This window comes from Dermacentor andersoni, chromosome 4 (genome assembly GCF_023375885.2).
Source record: "Dermacentor andersoni chromosome 4, qqDerAnde1_hic_scaffold, whole genome shotgun sequence".
NCBI classification, from domain to species: domain Eukaryota; kingdom Metazoa; phylum Arthropoda; class Arachnida; order Ixodida; family Ixodidae; genus Dermacentor; species Dermacentor andersoni.
In genome coordinates this window covers 199,029,710-199,044,719 of record NC_092817.1, presented here as the reverse complement: position 1 = coordinate 199,044,719, position 15,010 = coordinate 199,029,710, and the positions used below count along the sequence as shown (strand labels likewise).

General features: G+C 49.4%; 22 non-coding genes and 2 pseudogenes across 22 annotated transcripts; all 24 read left to right on the top strand.

Annotated features, from left to right (window-relative positions):
* The first annotated feature begins 423 nt into the window (after positions 1-423).
* On the top strand, positions 424-542 carry LOC140217578 (5S ribosomal RNA). The gene has a single exon (XR_011894156.1). It is a non-coding gene; the product is annotated as a 5S ribosomal RNA (ribosomal RNA).
* A 509-nt stretch (positions 543-1,051) lies between these two features.
* Positions 1,052-1,170, top strand: LOC140217577 (5S ribosomal RNA). Its single transcript, XR_011894155.1, has one exon. It is a non-coding gene; the product is annotated as a 5S ribosomal RNA (ribosomal RNA).
* A 509-nt stretch (positions 1,171-1,679) lies between these two features.
* LOC140217576 (5S ribosomal RNA) lies at positions 1,680-1,798 on the top strand. Its single transcript, XR_011894154.1, has one exon. It is a non-coding gene; the product is annotated as a 5S ribosomal RNA (ribosomal RNA).
* A 509-nt stretch (positions 1,799-2,307) lies between these two features.
* Positions 2,308-2,426, top strand: LOC140217575 (5S ribosomal RNA). Its single transcript, XR_011894153.1, has one exon. It is a non-coding gene; the product is annotated as a 5S ribosomal RNA (ribosomal RNA).
* Positions 2,427-2,935: 509 nt separating this feature from the next.
* Positions 2,936-3,054, top strand: LOC140217574 (5S ribosomal RNA). Its single transcript, XR_011894152.1, has one exon. It is a non-coding gene; the product is annotated as a 5S ribosomal RNA (ribosomal RNA).
* Positions 3,055-3,560: 506 nt separating this feature from the next.
* Positions 3,561-3,679, top strand: LOC140217573 (5S ribosomal RNA). Its single transcript, XR_011894151.1, has one exon. It is a non-coding gene; the product is annotated as a 5S ribosomal RNA (ribosomal RNA).
* A 508-nt stretch (positions 3,680-4,187) lies between these two features.
* LOC140217572 (5S ribosomal RNA) lies at positions 4,188-4,306 on the top strand. The gene has a single exon (XR_011894150.1). It is a non-coding gene; the product is annotated as a 5S ribosomal RNA (ribosomal RNA).
* A 509-nt stretch (positions 4,307-4,815) lies between these two features.
* LOC140217733 (5S ribosomal RNA) lies at positions 4,816-4,934 on the top strand. Its single transcript, XR_011894320.1, has one exon. It is a non-coding gene; the product is annotated as a 5S ribosomal RNA (ribosomal RNA).
* Positions 4,935-5,442: 508 nt separating this feature from the next.
* On the top strand, positions 5,443-5,561 carry LOC140217571 (5S ribosomal RNA). Its single transcript, XR_011894149.1, has one exon. It is a non-coding gene; the product is annotated as a 5S ribosomal RNA (ribosomal RNA).
* Positions 5,562-6,066: 505 nt separating this feature from the next.
* Positions 6,067-6,185, top strand: LOC140217570 (5S ribosomal RNA). The gene has a single exon (XR_011894148.1). It is a non-coding gene; the product is annotated as a 5S ribosomal RNA (ribosomal RNA).
* A 509-nt stretch (positions 6,186-6,694) lies between these two features.
* On the top strand, positions 6,695-6,813 carry LOC140217569 (5S ribosomal RNA). The gene has a single exon (XR_011894147.1). It is a non-coding gene; the product is annotated as a 5S ribosomal RNA (ribosomal RNA).
* A 509-nt stretch (positions 6,814-7,322) lies between these two features.
* LOC140218059 (5S ribosomal RNA) lies at positions 7,323-7,441 on the top strand. Its single transcript, XR_011894521.1, has one exon. It is a non-coding gene; the product is annotated as a 5S ribosomal RNA (ribosomal RNA).
* A 504-nt stretch (positions 7,442-7,945) lies between these two features.
* LOC140217714 (5S ribosomal RNA) lies at positions 7,946-8,064 on the top strand. The gene has a single exon (XR_011894299.1). It is a non-coding gene; the product is annotated as a 5S ribosomal RNA (ribosomal RNA).
* Positions 8,065-8,569: 505 nt separating this feature from the next.
* On the top strand, positions 8,570-8,688 carry LOC140217568 (5S ribosomal RNA). The gene has a single exon (XR_011894146.1). It is a non-coding gene; the product is annotated as a 5S ribosomal RNA (ribosomal RNA).
* Positions 8,689-9,198: 510 nt separating this feature from the next.
* LOC140217567 (5S ribosomal RNA) lies at positions 9,199-9,317 on the top strand. The gene has a single exon (XR_011894145.1). It is a non-coding gene; the product is annotated as a 5S ribosomal RNA (ribosomal RNA).
* Positions 9,318-9,821: 504 nt separating this feature from the next.
* Positions 9,822-9,940, top strand: LOC140217566 (5S ribosomal RNA). The gene has a single exon (XR_011894144.1). It is a non-coding gene; the product is annotated as a 5S ribosomal RNA (ribosomal RNA).
* Positions 9,941-10,445: 505 nt separating this feature from the next.
* On the top strand, positions 10,446-10,564 carry LOC140217809 (5S ribosomal RNA; annotated as a pseudogene).
* Positions 10,565-11,073: 509 nt separating this feature from the next.
* LOC140217565 (5S ribosomal RNA) lies at positions 11,074-11,192 on the top strand. The gene has a single exon (XR_011894143.1). It is a non-coding gene; the product is annotated as a 5S ribosomal RNA (ribosomal RNA).
* Positions 11,193-11,697: 505 nt separating this feature from the next.
* On the top strand, positions 11,698-11,816 carry LOC140217564 (5S ribosomal RNA). Its single transcript, XR_011894142.1, has one exon. It is a non-coding gene; the product is annotated as a 5S ribosomal RNA (ribosomal RNA).
* A 505-nt stretch (positions 11,817-12,321) lies between these two features.
* Positions 12,322-12,440, top strand: LOC140217808 (5S ribosomal RNA; annotated as a pseudogene).
* Positions 12,441-12,949: 509 nt separating this feature from the next.
* On the top strand, positions 12,950-13,068 carry LOC140217711 (5S ribosomal RNA). The gene has a single exon (XR_011894296.1). It is a non-coding gene; the product is annotated as a 5S ribosomal RNA (ribosomal RNA).
* A 507-nt stretch (positions 13,069-13,575) lies between these two features.
* On the top strand, positions 13,576-13,694 carry LOC140217563 (5S ribosomal RNA). The gene has a single exon (XR_011894141.1). It is a non-coding gene; the product is annotated as a 5S ribosomal RNA (ribosomal RNA).
* Positions 13,695-14,203: 509 nt separating this feature from the next.
* Positions 14,204-14,322, top strand: LOC140217732 (5S ribosomal RNA). Its single transcript, XR_011894319.1, has one exon. It is a non-coding gene; the product is annotated as a 5S ribosomal RNA (ribosomal RNA).
* Positions 14,323-14,833: 511 nt separating this feature from the next.
* LOC140217562 (5S ribosomal RNA) lies at positions 14,834-14,952 on the top strand. Its single transcript, XR_011894140.1, has one exon. It is a non-coding gene; the product is annotated as a 5S ribosomal RNA (ribosomal RNA).
* Positions 14,953-15,010: the final 58 nt, after the last annotated feature.

Genomic DNA, 15,010 nt, shown 5'->3' with positions numbered 1-15,010 from the left:
GTTACATTCAACTGGCGCAGCCTACTGGTAGAGCCAACGTCGAAGTGCAAAAACAATATGCAAGCCGCTAGGCGATTGTACGCGCAGTGACGGTGGTAACCGGTATAAGTAATGGTGCAAAATTTAGTCGCACAAACTGCTAACCGTTTACCTATTACACCCGTATCCAGCTCAGTGACAATCAATAACTTGGCGCATTGCTAGCGCCAAACGTGGGCTGCAGCGGACGCAAATCGTTGCTCTCGTCCTCGTGTTTTATTGCCAGCTCGACTCGGCAGCAACTAACCATAACAAACGGAGCAATCCACGTACACGACGTGTGCCTGTACTATCAACGGAAAGACAGTGCCGCGTACGTGCTGTAGCAATACGTTGCGAATGCACATAGCACGATACAGGTGCAGTCGTAAACATAGCATCCCTGCCATCGGCCATACCATGCTGAATACGCCGGTTCTCGTCCGATCCCCGAAGCTAAGCAGCATTGGGCTCGGTCAGTACTTGGGAGGGAGACCACCTGGGAACACCGAGTGCTGATGGCACCCTTCTTTTTGCATTTTTTTATTGCGTGCTTCTGTGACTTATTTTTGTTTTTTTTTACACTCACGTGTGGGTTGTTTTATTTACTGTTACATTCAACTGGCGCAGCCTACTGGTAGAGCCAACGTCGAAGTGCAAAAACAATATGCAAGCCGCCAGGCGATTGTACGCGCAGTGACGGTGGTAACCGGTATAAGTAATGGTGCAAAATTTAGTCGCACAAACTGCTAACCGTTTACCTATTACACCCGTATCCAGCTCAGTGACAATCAATAACTTGCCGCATTGCTAGCGCCAAACGTGGGCTGCAGCGGACGCAAATCGTTGCTCTCGTCCTCTTGTTTTATTGCCAGCTCGACTCGGCAGCGACTAACCATAACAAACGGAGCAATCCACGTACACGACGTGTGCCTGTACTATCAACGGAAAGACAGTGCCGCGTACGTGCTGTAGCAATACGTTGCGAATGCACATAGCACGATACAGGTGCAGTCGTAAACATAGCATCCCTGCCATCGGCCATACCATGCTGAATACGCCGGTTCTCGTCCGATCCCCGAAGCTAAGCAGCATTGGGCTCGGTCAGTACTTGGGAGGGAGACCACCTGGGAACACCGAGTGCTGATGGCACCCTTCTTTTTGCATTTTTTTATTGCGTGCTTCTGTGACTTATTTTTGTTTTTTTTTACACTCACGTGTGGGTTGTTTTATTTACTGTTACATTCAACTGGCGCAGCCTACTGGTAGAGCCAACGTCGAAGTGCAAAAACAATATGCAAGCCGCCAGGCGATTGTACGCGCAGTGACGGTGGTAACCGGTATAAGTAACGGTGCAAAATTTAGTCGCACAAACTGCTAACCGTTTACCTATTACACCCGTATCCAGCTCAGTGACAATCAATAACTTGCCGCATTGCTAGCGCCAAACGTGGGCTGCAGCGGACGCAAATCGTTGCTCTCGTCCTCTTGTTTTATTGCCAGCTCGACTCGGCAGCGACTAACCATAACAAACGGAGCAATCCACGTACACGACGTGTGCCTGTACTATCAACGGAAAGACAGTGCCGCGTACGTGCTGTAGCAATACGTTGCGAATGCACATAGCACGATACAGGTGCAGTCGTAAACATAGCATCCCTGCCATCGGCCATACCATGCTGAATACGCCGGTTCTCGTCCGATCCCCGAAGCTAAGCAGCATTGGGCTCGGTCAGTACTTGGGAGGGAGACCACCTGGGAACACCGAGTGCTGATGGCACCCTTCTTTTTGCATTTTTTTATTGCGTGCTTCTGTGACTTATTTTTGTTTTTTTTTACACTCACGTGTGGGTTGTTTTATTTACTGTTACATTCAACTGGCACAGCCTACTGGTAGAGCCAACGTCGAAGTGCAAAAACAATATGCAAGCCGCTAGGCGATTGTACGCGCAGTGACGGTGGTAACCGGTATAAGTAATGGTGCAAAATTTAGTCGCACAAACTGCTAACCGTTTACCTATTACACCCGTATCCAGCTCAGTGACAATCAATAACTTGGCGCATTGCTAGCGCCAAACGTGGGCTGCAGCGGACGCAAATCGTTGCTCTCGTCCTCGTGTTTTATTGCCAGCTCGACTCGGCAGCAACTAACCATAACAAACGGAGCAATCCACGTACACGACGTGTGCCTGTACTATCAACGGAAAGACAGTGCCGCGTACGTGCTGTAGCAATACGTTGCGAATGCACATAGCACGATACAGGTGCAGTCGTAAACATAGCATCCCTGCCATCGGCCATACCATGCTGAATACGCCGGTTCTCGTCCGATCCCCGAAGCTAAGCAGCATTGGGCTCGGTCAGTACTTGGGAGGGAGACCACCTGGGAACACCGAGTGCTGATGGCACCCTTCTTTTTGCATTTTTTTATTGCGTGCTTCTGTGACTTATTTTTGTTTTTTTTTACACTCACGTGTGGGTTGTTTTATTTACTGTTACATTCAACTGGCACAGCCTACTGGTAGAGCCAACGTCGAAGTGCAAAAACAATATGCAAGCCGCCAGGCGATTGTACGCGCAGTGACGGTGGTAACCGGTATAAGTAACGGTGCAAAATTTAGTCGCACAAACTGCTAACCGTTTACCTATTACACCCGTATCCAGCTCAGTGACAATCAATAACTTGCCGCATTGCTAGCGCCAAACGTGGGCTGCAGCGGACGCAAATCGTTGCTCTCGTCCTCGTGTTCTATTGCCAGCTCGACTCGGCAGCAACTAACCATAACAAACGGAGCAATCCACGTACACGACGTGTGCCTGTACTATCAACGGAAAGACAGTGCCGCGTACGTGCTGTAGCAATACGTTGCGAATGCACATAGCACGATACAGGTGCAGTCGTAAACATAGCATCCCTGCCATCGGCCATACCATGCTGAATACGCCGGTTCTCGTCCGATCCCCGAAGCTAAGCAGCATTGGGCTCGGTCAGTACTTGGGAGGGAGACCACCTGGGAACACCGAGTGCTGATGGCACCCTTCTTTTTGCATTTTTTTATTGCGTGCTTCTGTGACTTATTTTTTTTTTTTACACTCACGTGTGGGTTGTTTTATTTACTGTTACATTCAACTGGCGCAGCCTACTGGTAGAGCCAACGTCGAAGTGCAAAAACAATATGCAAGCCGCTAGGCGATTGTACGCGCAGTGACGGTGGTAACCGGTATAAGTAATGGTGCAAAATTTAGTCGCACAAACTGCTAACCGTTTACCTATTACACCCGTATCCAGCTCAGTGACAATCAATAACTTGGCGCATTGCTAGCGCCAAACGTGGGCTGCAGCGGACGCAAATCGTTGCTCTCGTCCTCGTGTTTTATTGCCAGCTCGACTCGGCAGCAACTAACCATAACAAACGGAGCAATCCACGTACACGACGTGTGCCTGTACTATCAACGGAAAGACAGTGCCGCGTACGTGCTGTAGCAATACGTTGCGAATGCACATAGCACGATACAGGTGCAGTCGTAAACATAGCATCCCTGCCATCGGCCATACCATGCTGAATACGCCGGTTCTCGTCCGATCCCCGAAGCTAAGCAGCATTGGGCTCGGTCAGTACTTGGGAGGGAGACCACCTGGGAACACCGAGTGCTGATGGCACCCTTCTTTTTGCATTTTTTTATTGCGTGCTTCTGTGACTTATTTTTTTTTTTTTTACACTCACGTGTGGGCTGTTTTATTTACTGTTACATTCAACTGGCGCAGCCTACTGGTAGAGCCAACGTCGAAGTGCAAAAACAATATGCAAGCCGCCAGGCGATTGTACGCGCAGTGACGGTGGTAACCGGTATAAGTAATGGTGCAAAATTTAGTCGCACAAACTGCTAACCGTTTACCTATTACACCCGTATCCAGCTCAGTGACAATCAATAACTTGCCGCATTGCTAGCGCCAAACGTGGGCTGCAGCGGACGCAAATCGTTGCTCTCGTCCTCTTGTTTTATTGCCAGCTCGACTCGGCAGCGACTAACCATAACAAACGGAGCAATCCACGTACACGACGTGTGCCTGTACTATCAACGGAAAGACAGTGCCGCGTACGTGCTGTAGCAATACGTTGCGAATGCACATAGCACGATACAGGTGCAGTCGTAAACATAGCATCCCTGCCATCGGCCATACCATGCTGAATACGCCGGTTCTCGTCCGATCCCCGAAGCTAAGCAGCATTGGGCTCGGTCAGTACTTGGGAGGGAGACCACCTGGGAACACCGAGTGCTGATGGCACCCTTCCTTTTGCATTTTTTTATTGCGTGCTTCTGTGACTTATTTTTGTTTTTTTTTACACTCACGTGTGGGTTGTTTTATTTACTGTTACATTCAACTGGCGCAGCCTACTGGTAGAGCCAACGTCGAAGTGCAAAAACAATATGCAAGCCGCCAGGCGATTGTACGCGCAGTGACGGTGGTAACCGGTATAAGTAACGGTGCAAAATTTAGTCGCACAAACTGCTAACCGTTTACCTATTACACCCGTATCCAGCTCAGTGACAATCAATAACTTGCCGCATTGCTAGCGCCAAACGTGGGCTGCAGCGGACGCAAATCGTTGCTCTCGTCCTCTTGTTTTATTGCCAGCTCGACTCGGCAGCGACTAACCATAACAAACGGAGCAATCCACGTACACGACGTGTGCCTGTACTATCAACGGAAAGACAGTGCCGCGTACGTGCTGTAGCAATACGTTGCGAATGCACATAGCACGATACAGGTGCAGTCGTAAACATAGCATCCCTGCCATCGGCCATACCATGCTGAATACGCCGGTTCTCGTCCGATCCCCGAAGCTAAGCAGCATTGGGCTCGGTCAGTACTTGGGAGGAAGACCACCTGGGAACACCGAGTGCTGATGGCACCCTTGTTTTTGCATTTTTTTATTGCGTGCTTCTGTGACTTATTTTTTTTTTTTTTACACTCACGTGTGGGTTGTTTTATTTACTGTTACATTCAACTGGCGCAGCCTACTGGTAGAGCCAACGTCGAAGTGCAAATACAATATGCAAGCCGCCAGGCGATTGTACGCGCAGTGACGGTGGTAACCGGTATAAGTAATGGTGCAAAATTTAGTCGCACAAACTGCTAACCGTTTACCTATTACACCCGTATCCAGCTCAGTGACAATCAATAACTTGCCGCATTGCTAGCGCCAAACGTGGGCTGCAGCGGACGCAAATCGTTGCTCTCGTCCTCTTGTTTTATTGCCAGCTCGACTCGGCAGCGACTAACCATAACAAACGGAGCAATCCACGTACACGACGTGTGCCTGTACTATCAACGGAAAGACAGTGCCGCGTACGTGCTGTAGCAATACGTTGCGAATGCACATAGCACGATACAGGTGCAGTCGTAAACATAGTATCCCTGCCATCGGCCATACCATGCTGAATACGCCGGTTCTCGTCCGATCCCCGAAGCTAAGCAGCATTGGGCTCGGTCAGTACTTGGGAGGGAGACCACCTGGGAACACCGAGTGCTGATGGCACCCTTCTTTTTGCATTTTTTTATTGCGTGCTTCTGTGACTTATTTTTTTTTTTACACTCACGTGTGGGTTGTTTTATTTACTGTTACATTCAACTGGCGCAGCCTACTGGTAGAGCCAACGTCGAAGTGCAAAAACAATATGCAAGCCGCTAGGCGATTGTACGCGCTGTGACGGTGGTAACCGGTATAAGTAACGGTGCAAAATTTAGTCGCACAAACTGCTAACCGTTTACCTATTACACCCGTATCCAGCTCAGTGACAATCAATAACTTGGCGCATTGCTAGCGCCAAACGTGGGCTGCAGCGGACGCAAATCGTTGCTCTCGTCCTCGTGTTTTATTGCCAGCTCGACTCGGCAGCAACTAACCATAACAAACGGAGCAATCCACGTACACGACGTGTGCCTGTACTATCAACGGAAAGACAGTGCCGCGTACGTGCTGTAGCAATACGTTGCGAATGCACATAGCACGATACAGGTGCAGTCGTAAACATAGCATCCCTGCCATCGGCCATACCATGCTGAATACGCCGGTTCTCGTCCGATCCCCGAAGCTAAGCAGCATTGGGCTCGGTCAGTACTTGGGAGGGAGACCACCTGGGAACACCGAGTGCTGATGGCACCCTTCTTTTTGCATTTTTTTATTGCGTGCTTCTGTGACTTATTTTTGTTTTTTTTTACACTCACGTGTGGGTTGTTTTATTTACTGTTACATTCAACTGGCGCAGCCTACTGGTAGAGCCAACGTCGAAGTGCAAAAACAATATGCAAGCCGCCAGGCGATTGTACGCGCAGTGACGGTGGTAACCGGTATAAGTAACGGTGCAAAATTTAGTCGCACAAACTGCTAACCGTTTACCTATTACACCCGTATCCAGCTCAGTGACAATCAATAACTTGCCGCATTGCTAGCGCCAAACGTGGGCTGCAGCGGACGCAAATCGTTGCTCTCGTCCTCGTGTTTTATTGCCAGCTCGACTCGGCAGCAACTAACCATAACAAACGGAGCAATCCACGTACACGACGTGTGCCTGTACTATCAACGGAAAGACAGTGCCGCGTACGTGCTGTAGCAATACGTTGCGAATGCACATAGCACGATACAGGTGCAGTCGTAAACATAGCATCCCTGCCATCGGCCATACCATGCTGAATACGCCGGTTCTCGTCCGATCCCCGAAGCTAAGCAGCATTGGGCTCGGTCAGTACTTGGGAGGGAGACCACCTGGGAACACCGAGTGCTGATGGCACCCTTCTTTTTGCATTTTTTTATTGCGTGCTTCTGTGACTTATTTTTTTTTTTTTTTACACTCACGTGTGGGTTGTTTTATTTACTGTTACATTCAACTGGCGCAGCCTACTGGTAGAGCCAACGTCGAAGTGCAAATACAATATGCAAGCCGCCAGGCGATTGTACGCGCAGTGACGGTGGTAACCGGTATAAGTAATGGTGCAAAATTTAGTCGCACAAACTGCTAACCGTTTACCTATTACACCCGTATCCAGCTCAGTGACAATCAATAACTTGCCGCATTGCTAGCGCCAAACGTGGGCTGCAGCGGACGCAAATCGTTGCTCTCGTCCTCTTGTTTTATTGCCAGCTCGACTCGGCAGCGACTAACCATAACAAACGGAGCAATCCACGTACACGACGTGTGCCTGTACTATCAACGGAAAGACAGTGCCGCGTACGTGCTGTAGCAATACGTTGCGAATGCACATAGCACGATACAGGTGCAGTCGTAAACATAGTATCCCTGCCATCGGCCATACCATGCTGAATACGCCGGTTCTCGTCCGATCCCCGAAGCTAAGCAGCATTGGGCTCGGTCAGTACTTGGGAGGGAGACCACCTGGGAACACCGAGTGCTGATGGCCTCTTCTTTTTGCATTTTTTTATTGCGTGCTTCTGTGACTTATTTTTTTTTTTACACTCACGTGTGGGTTGTTTTATTTACTGTTACATTCAACTGGCGCAGCCTACTGGTAGAGCCAACGTCGAAGTGCAAAAACAATATGCAAGCCGCTAGGCGATTGTACGCGCTGTGACGGTGGTAAACGGTATAAGTAACGGTGCAAAATTTAGTCGCACAAACTGCTAACCGTTTACCTATTACACCCGTATCCAGCTCAGTGACAATCAATAACTTGGCGCATTGCTAGCGCCAAACGTGGGCTGCAGCGGACGCAAATCGTTGCTCTCGTCCTCGTGTTTTATTGCCAGCTCGACTCGGCAGCAACTAACCATAACAAACGGAGCAATCCACGTACACGACGTGTGCCTGTACTATCAACGGAAAGACAGTGCCGCGTACGTGCTGTAGCAATACGTTGCGAATGCACATAGCACGATACAGGTGCAGTCGTAAACATAGCATCCCTGCCATCGGCCATACCATGCTGAATACGCCGGTTCTCGTCCGATCCCCGAAGCTAAGCAGCTTTGGGCTCGGTCAGTACTTGGGAGGGAGACCACCTGGGAACACCGAGTGCTGATGGCACCCTTCTTTTTGCATTTTTTTATTGCGTGCTTCTGTGACTTATTTTTTTTTTTACACTCACGTGTGGGTTGTTTTATTTACTGTTACATTCAACTGGCGCAGCCTACTGGTAGAGCCAACGTCGAAGTGCAAAAACAATATGCAAGCCGCTAGGCGATTGTACGCGCTGTGACGGTGGTAACCGGTATAAGTAACGGTGCAAAATTTAGTCGCACAAACTGCTAACCGTTTACCTATTACACCCGTATCCAGCTCAGTGACAATCAATAACTTGGCGCATTGCTAGCGCCAAACGTGGGCTGCAGCGGACGCAAATCGTTGCTCTCGTCCTCGTGTTTTATTGCCAGCTCGACTCGGCAGCAACTAACCATAACAAACGGAGCAATCCACGTACACGACGTGTGCCTGTACTATCAACGGAAAGACAGTGCCGCGTACGTGCTGTAGCAATACGTTGCGAATGCACATAGCACGATACAGGTGCAGTCGTAAACATAGCATCCCTGCCATCGGCCATACCATGCTGAATACGCCGGTTCTCGTCCGATCCCCGAAGCTAAGCAGCATTGGGCTCGGTCAGTACTTGGGAGGGAGACCACCTGGGAACACCGAGTGCTGATGGCACCCTTCTTTTTGCATTTTTTTATTGCGTGCTTCTGTGACTTATTTTTGTTTTTTTTTTACACTCACGTGTGGGTTGTTTTATTTACTGTTACATTCAACTGGCGCAGCCTACTGGTAGAGCCAACGTCGAAGTGCAAATACAATATGCAAGCCGCCAGGCGATTGTACGCGCAGTGACGGTGGTAACCGGTATAAGTAATGGTGCAAAATTTAGTCGCACAAACTGCTAACCGTTTACCTATTACACCCGTATCCAGCTCAGTGACAATCAATAACTTGCCGCATTGCTAGCGCCAAACGTGGGCTGCAGCGGACGCAAATCGTTGCTCTCGTCCTCTTGTTTTATTGCCAGCTCGACTCGGCAGCGACTAACCATAACAAACGGAGCAATCCACGTACACGACGTGTGCCTGTACTATCAACGGAAAGACAGTGCCGCGTACGTGCTGTAGCAATACGTTGCGAATGCACATAGCACGATACAGGTGCAGTCGTAAACATAGTATCCCTGCCATCGGCCATACCATGCTGAATACGCCGGTTCTCGTCCGATCCCCGAAGCTAAGCAGCATTGGGCTCGGTCAGTACTTGGGAGGGAGACCACCTGGGAACACCGAGTGCTGATGGCACCCTTCTTTTTGCATTTTTTTATTGCGTGCTTCTGTGACTTATTTTTTTTTTACACTCACGTGTGGGTTGTTTTATTTACTGTTACATTCAACTGGCGCAGCCTACTGGTAGAGCCAACGTCGAAGTGCAAAAACAATATGCAAGCCGCTAGGCGATTGTACGCGCTGTGACGGTGGTAACCGGTATAAGTAACGGTGCAAAATTTAGTCGCACAAACTGCTAACCGTTTACCTATTACACCCGTATCCAGCTCAGTGACAATCAATAACTTGGCGCATTGCTAGCGCCAAACGTGGGCTGCAGCGGACGCAAATCGTTGCTCTCGTCCTCGTGTTTTATTGCCAGCTCGACTCGGCAGCAACTAACCATAACAAACGGAGCAATCCACGTACACGACGTGTGCCTGTACTATCAACGGAAAGACAGTGCCGCGTACGTGCTGTAGCAATACGTTGCGAATGCACATAGCACGATACAGGTGCAGTCGTAAACATAGCATCCCTGCCATCGGCCATACCATGCTGAATACGCCGGTTCTCGTCCGATCCCCGAAGCTAAGCAGCATTGGGCTCGGTCAGTACTTGGGAGGGAGACCACCTGGGAACACCGAGTGCTGATGGCACCCTTCTTTTTGCATTTTTTTATTGCGTGCTTCTGTGACTTATTTTTTTTTTTACACTCACGTGTGGGTTGTTTTATTTACTGTTACATTCAACTGGCGCAGCCTACTGGTAGAGCCAACGTCGAAGTGCAAAAACAATATGCAAGCCGCTAGGCGATTGTACGCGCTGTGACGGTGGTAACCGGTATAAGTAACGGTGCAAAATTTAGTCGCACAAACTGCTAACCGTTTACCTATTACACCCGTATCCAGCTCAGTGACAATCAATAACTTGGCGCATTGCTAGCGCCAAACGTGGGCTGCAGCGGACGCAAATCGTTGCTCTCGTCCTCGTGTTTTATTGCCAGCTCGACTCGGCAGCAACTAACCATAACAAACGGAGCAATCCACGTACACGACGTGTGCCTGTACTATCAACGGAAAGACAGTGCCGCGTACGTGCTGTAGCAATACGTTGCGAATGCACATAGCACGATACAGGTGCAGTCGTAAACATAGCATCCCTGCCATCGGCCATACCATGCTGAATACGCCGGTTCTCGTCCGATCCCCGAAGCTAAGCAGCATTGCGCTCGGTCAGTACTTGGGAGGGAGACCACCTGGGAACACCGAGTGCTGATGGCACCCTTCTTTTTGCATTTTTTTATTGCGTGCTTCTGTGACTTATTTTTGTTTTTTTTTACACTCACGTGTGGGTTGTTTTATTTACTGTTACATTCAACTGGCCCAGCCTACTGGTAGAGCCAACGTCGAAGTGCAAAAACAATATGCAAGCCGCCAGGCGATTGTACGCGCAGTGACGGTGGTAACCGGTATAAGTAACGGTGCAAAATTTAGTCGCACAAACTGCTAACCGTTTACCTATTACACCCGTATCCAGCTCAGTGACAATCAATAACTTGCCGCATTGCTAGCGCCAAACGTGGGCTGCAGCGGACGCAAATCGTTGCTCTCGTCCTCTTGTTTTATTGCCAGCTCGACTCGGCAGCGACTAACCATAACAAACGGAGCAATCCACGTACACGACGTGTGCCTGTACTATCAACGGAAAGACAGTGCCGCGTACGTGCTGTAGCAATACGTTGCGAATGCACATAGCACGATACAGGTGCAGTCGTAAACATAGTATCCCTGCCATCGGCCATACCATGCTGAATACGCCGGTTCTCGTCCGATCCCCGAAGCTAAGCAGCATTGGGCTCGGTCAGTACTTGGGAGGGAGACCACCTGGGAACACCGAGTGCTGATGGCACCCTTCTTTTTGCATTTTTTTATTGCGTGCTTCTGTGACTTATTTTTTTTTTTACACTCACGTGTGGGTTGTTTTATTTACTGTTACATTCAACTGGCGCAGCCTACTGGTAGAGCCAACGTCGAAGTGCAAAAACAATATGCAAGCCGCTAGGCGATTGTACGCGCTGTGACGGTGGTAACCGGTATAAGTAACGGTGCAAAATTTAGTCGCACAAACTGCTAACCGTTTACCTATTACACCCGTATCCAGCTCAGTGACAATCAATAACTTGGCGCATTGCTAGCGCCAAACGTGGGCTGCAGCGGACGCAAATCGTTGCTCTCGTCCTCGTGTTTTATTGCCAGCTCGACTCGGCAGCAACTAACCATAACAAACGGAGCAATCCACGTACACGACGTGTGCCTGTACTATCAACGGAAAGACAGTGCCGCGTACGTGCTGTAGCAATACGTTGCGAATGCACATAGCACGATACAGGTGCAGTCGTAAACATAGCATCCCTGCCATCGGCCATACCATGCTGAATACGCCGGTTCTCGTCCGATCCCCGAAGCTAAGCAGCATTGGGCTCGGTCAGTACTTGGGAGGGAGACCACCTGGGAACACCGAGTGCTGATGGCACCCTTCTTTTTGCATTTTTTTATTGCGTGCTTCTGTGACTTATTTTTTTTTTTACATTCACGTGTGGGTTGTTTTATTTACTGTTACATTCAACTGGCGCAGCCTACTGGTAGAGCCAACGTCGAAGTGCAAAAACAATATGCAAGCCGCTAGGCGATTGTACGCGCTGTGACGGTGGTAACCGGTATAAGTAACGGTGCAAAATTTAGTCGCACAAACTGCTAACCGTTTACCTATTACACCCGTATCCAGCTCAGTGACAATCAATAACTTGGCGCATTGCTAGCGCCAAACGTGGGCTGCAGCGGACGCAAATCGTTGCTCTCGTCCTCGTGTTTTATTGCCAGCTCGACTCGGCAGCAACTAACCATAACAAACGGAGCAATCCACGTACACGACGTGTGCCTGTACTATCAACGGAAAGACAGTGCCGCGTACGTGCTGTAGCAATACGTTGCGAATGCACATAGCACGATACAGGTGCAGTCGTAAACATAGCATCCCTGCCATCGGCCATACCATGCTGAATACGCCGGTTCTCGTCCGATCCCCGAAGCTAAGCAGCATTGCGCTCGGTCAGTACTTGGGAGGGAGACCACCTGGGAACACCGAGTGCTGATGGCACCCTTCTTTTTGCATTTTTTTATTGCGTGCTTCTGTGACTTATTTTTGTTTTTTTTTACACTCACGTGTGGGTTGTTTTATTTACTGTTACATTCAACTGGCCCAGCCTACTGGTAGAGCCAACGTCGAAGTGCAAAAACAATATGCAAGCCGCCAGGCGATTGTACGCGCAGTGACGGTGGTAACCGGTATAAGTAACGGTGCAAAATTTAGTCGCACAAACTGCTAACCGTTTACCTATTACACCCGTATCCAGCTCAGTGACAATCAATAACTTGCCGCATTGCTAGCGCCAAACGTGGGCTGCAGCGGACGCAAATCGTTGCTCTCGTCCTCGTGTTTTATTGCCAGCTCGACTCGGCAGCAACTAACCATAACAAACGGAGCAATCCACGTACACGACGTGTGCCTGTACTATCAACGGAAAGACAGTGCCGCGTACGTGCTGTAGCAATACGTTGCGAATGCACATAGCACGATACAGGTGCAGTCGTAAACATAGCATCCCTGCCATCGGCCACACCATGCTGAATACGCCGGTTCTCGTCCGATCCCCGAAGCTAAGCAGCATTGGGCTCGGTCAGTACTTGGGAGGGAGACCACCTGGGAACACCGAGTGCTGATGGCACCCTTCTTTTTGCATTTTTTTATTGCGTGCTTCTGTGACTTATTTTTTTTTTTTTACACTCACGTGTGGGCTGTTTTATTTACTGTTACATTCAACTGGCGCAGCCTACTGGTAGAGCCAACGTCGAAGTGCAAAAACAATATGCAAGCCGCCAGGCGATTGTACGCGCAGTGACGGTGGTAACCGGTATAAGTAATGGTGCAAAATTTAGTCGCACAAACTGCTAACCGTTTACCTATTACACCCGTATCCAGCTCAGTGACAATCAATAACTTGCCGCATTGCTAGCGCCAAACGTGGGCTGCAGCGGACGCAAATCGTTGCTCTCGTCCTCTTGTTTTATTGCCAGCTCGACTCGGCAGCGACTAACCATAACAAACGGAGCAATCCACGTACACGACGTGTGCCTGTACTATCAACGGAAAGACAGTGCCGCGTACGTGCTGTAGCAATACGTTGCGAATGCACATAGCACGATACAGGTGCAGTCGTAAACATAGCATCCCTGCCATCGGCCATACCATGCTGAATACGCCGGTTCTCGTCCGATCCCCGAAGCTAAGCAGCATTGGGCTCGGTCAGTACTTGGGAGGGAGACCACCTGGGAACACCGAGTGCTGATGGCACCCTTCTTTTTGCATTTTTTTATTGCGTGCTTCTGTGACTTATTTTTGTTTTTTTTTACACTCACGTGTGGGTTGTTTTATTTACTGTTACATTCAACTGGCGCAGCCTACTGGTAGAGCCAACGTCGAAGTGCAAAAACAATATGCAAGCCGCCAGGCGATTGTACGCGCAGTGACGGTGGTAACCGGTATAAGTAACGGTGCAAAATTTAGTCGCACAAACTGCTAACCGTTTACCTATTACACCCGTATCCAGCTCAGTGACAATCAATAACTTGCCGCATTGCTAGCGCCAAACGTGGGCTGCAGCGGACGCAAATCGTTGCTCTCGTCCTCTTGTTTTATTGCCAGCTCGACTCGGCAGCGACTAACCATAACAAACGGAGCAATCCACGTACACGACGTGTGCCTGTACTATCAACGGAAAGACAGTGCCGCGTACGTGCTGTAGCAATACGTTGCGAATGCACATAGCACGATACAGGTGCAGTCGTAAACATAGCATCCCTGCCATCGGCCATACCATGCTGAATACGCCGGTTCTCGTCCGATCCCCGAAGCTAAGCAGCATTGGGCTCGGTCAGTACTTGGGAGGAAGACCACCTGGGAACACCGAGTGCTGATGGCACCCTTGTTTTTGCATTTTTTTATTGCGTGCTTCTGTGACTTATTTCTTTTTTTTTTTTTACACTCACGTGTGGGTTGTTTTATTTACTGTTACATTCAACTGGCGCAGCCTACTGGTAGAGCCAACGTCGAAGTGCAAAAACAAAATGCAAGCCGCTAGGCGATTGTACGCGCAGTGACGGTGGTAACCGGTATAAGTAATGGTGCAAAATTTAGTCGCACAAACTGCTAACCGTTTACCTATTACACCCGTATCCAGCTCAGTGACAATCAATAACTTGGCGCATTGCTAGCGCGAAACGTGGGCTGCAGCGGACGCAAATCGTTGCTCTCGTCCTCTTGTTTTATTGCCAGCTCGACTCGGCAGCGACTAACCATAACAAACGGAGCAATCCACGTACACGACGTGTGCCTGTACTATCAACGGAAAGACAGTGCCGCGTACGTGCTGTAGCAATACGTTGCGAATGCACATAGCACGATACAGGTGCAGTCGTAAACATAGCATCCCTGCCATCGGCCATACCATGCTGAATACGCCGGTTCTCGTCCGATCCCCGAAGCTAAGCAGCATTGGGCTCGGTCAGTACTTGGGAGGGAGACCACCTGGGAACACCGAGTGCTGATGGCACCCTTCTTTTTGCATTTTTTTATTGCGTGCTTCTGTGACTTATTTTTTTTTTTTTTTT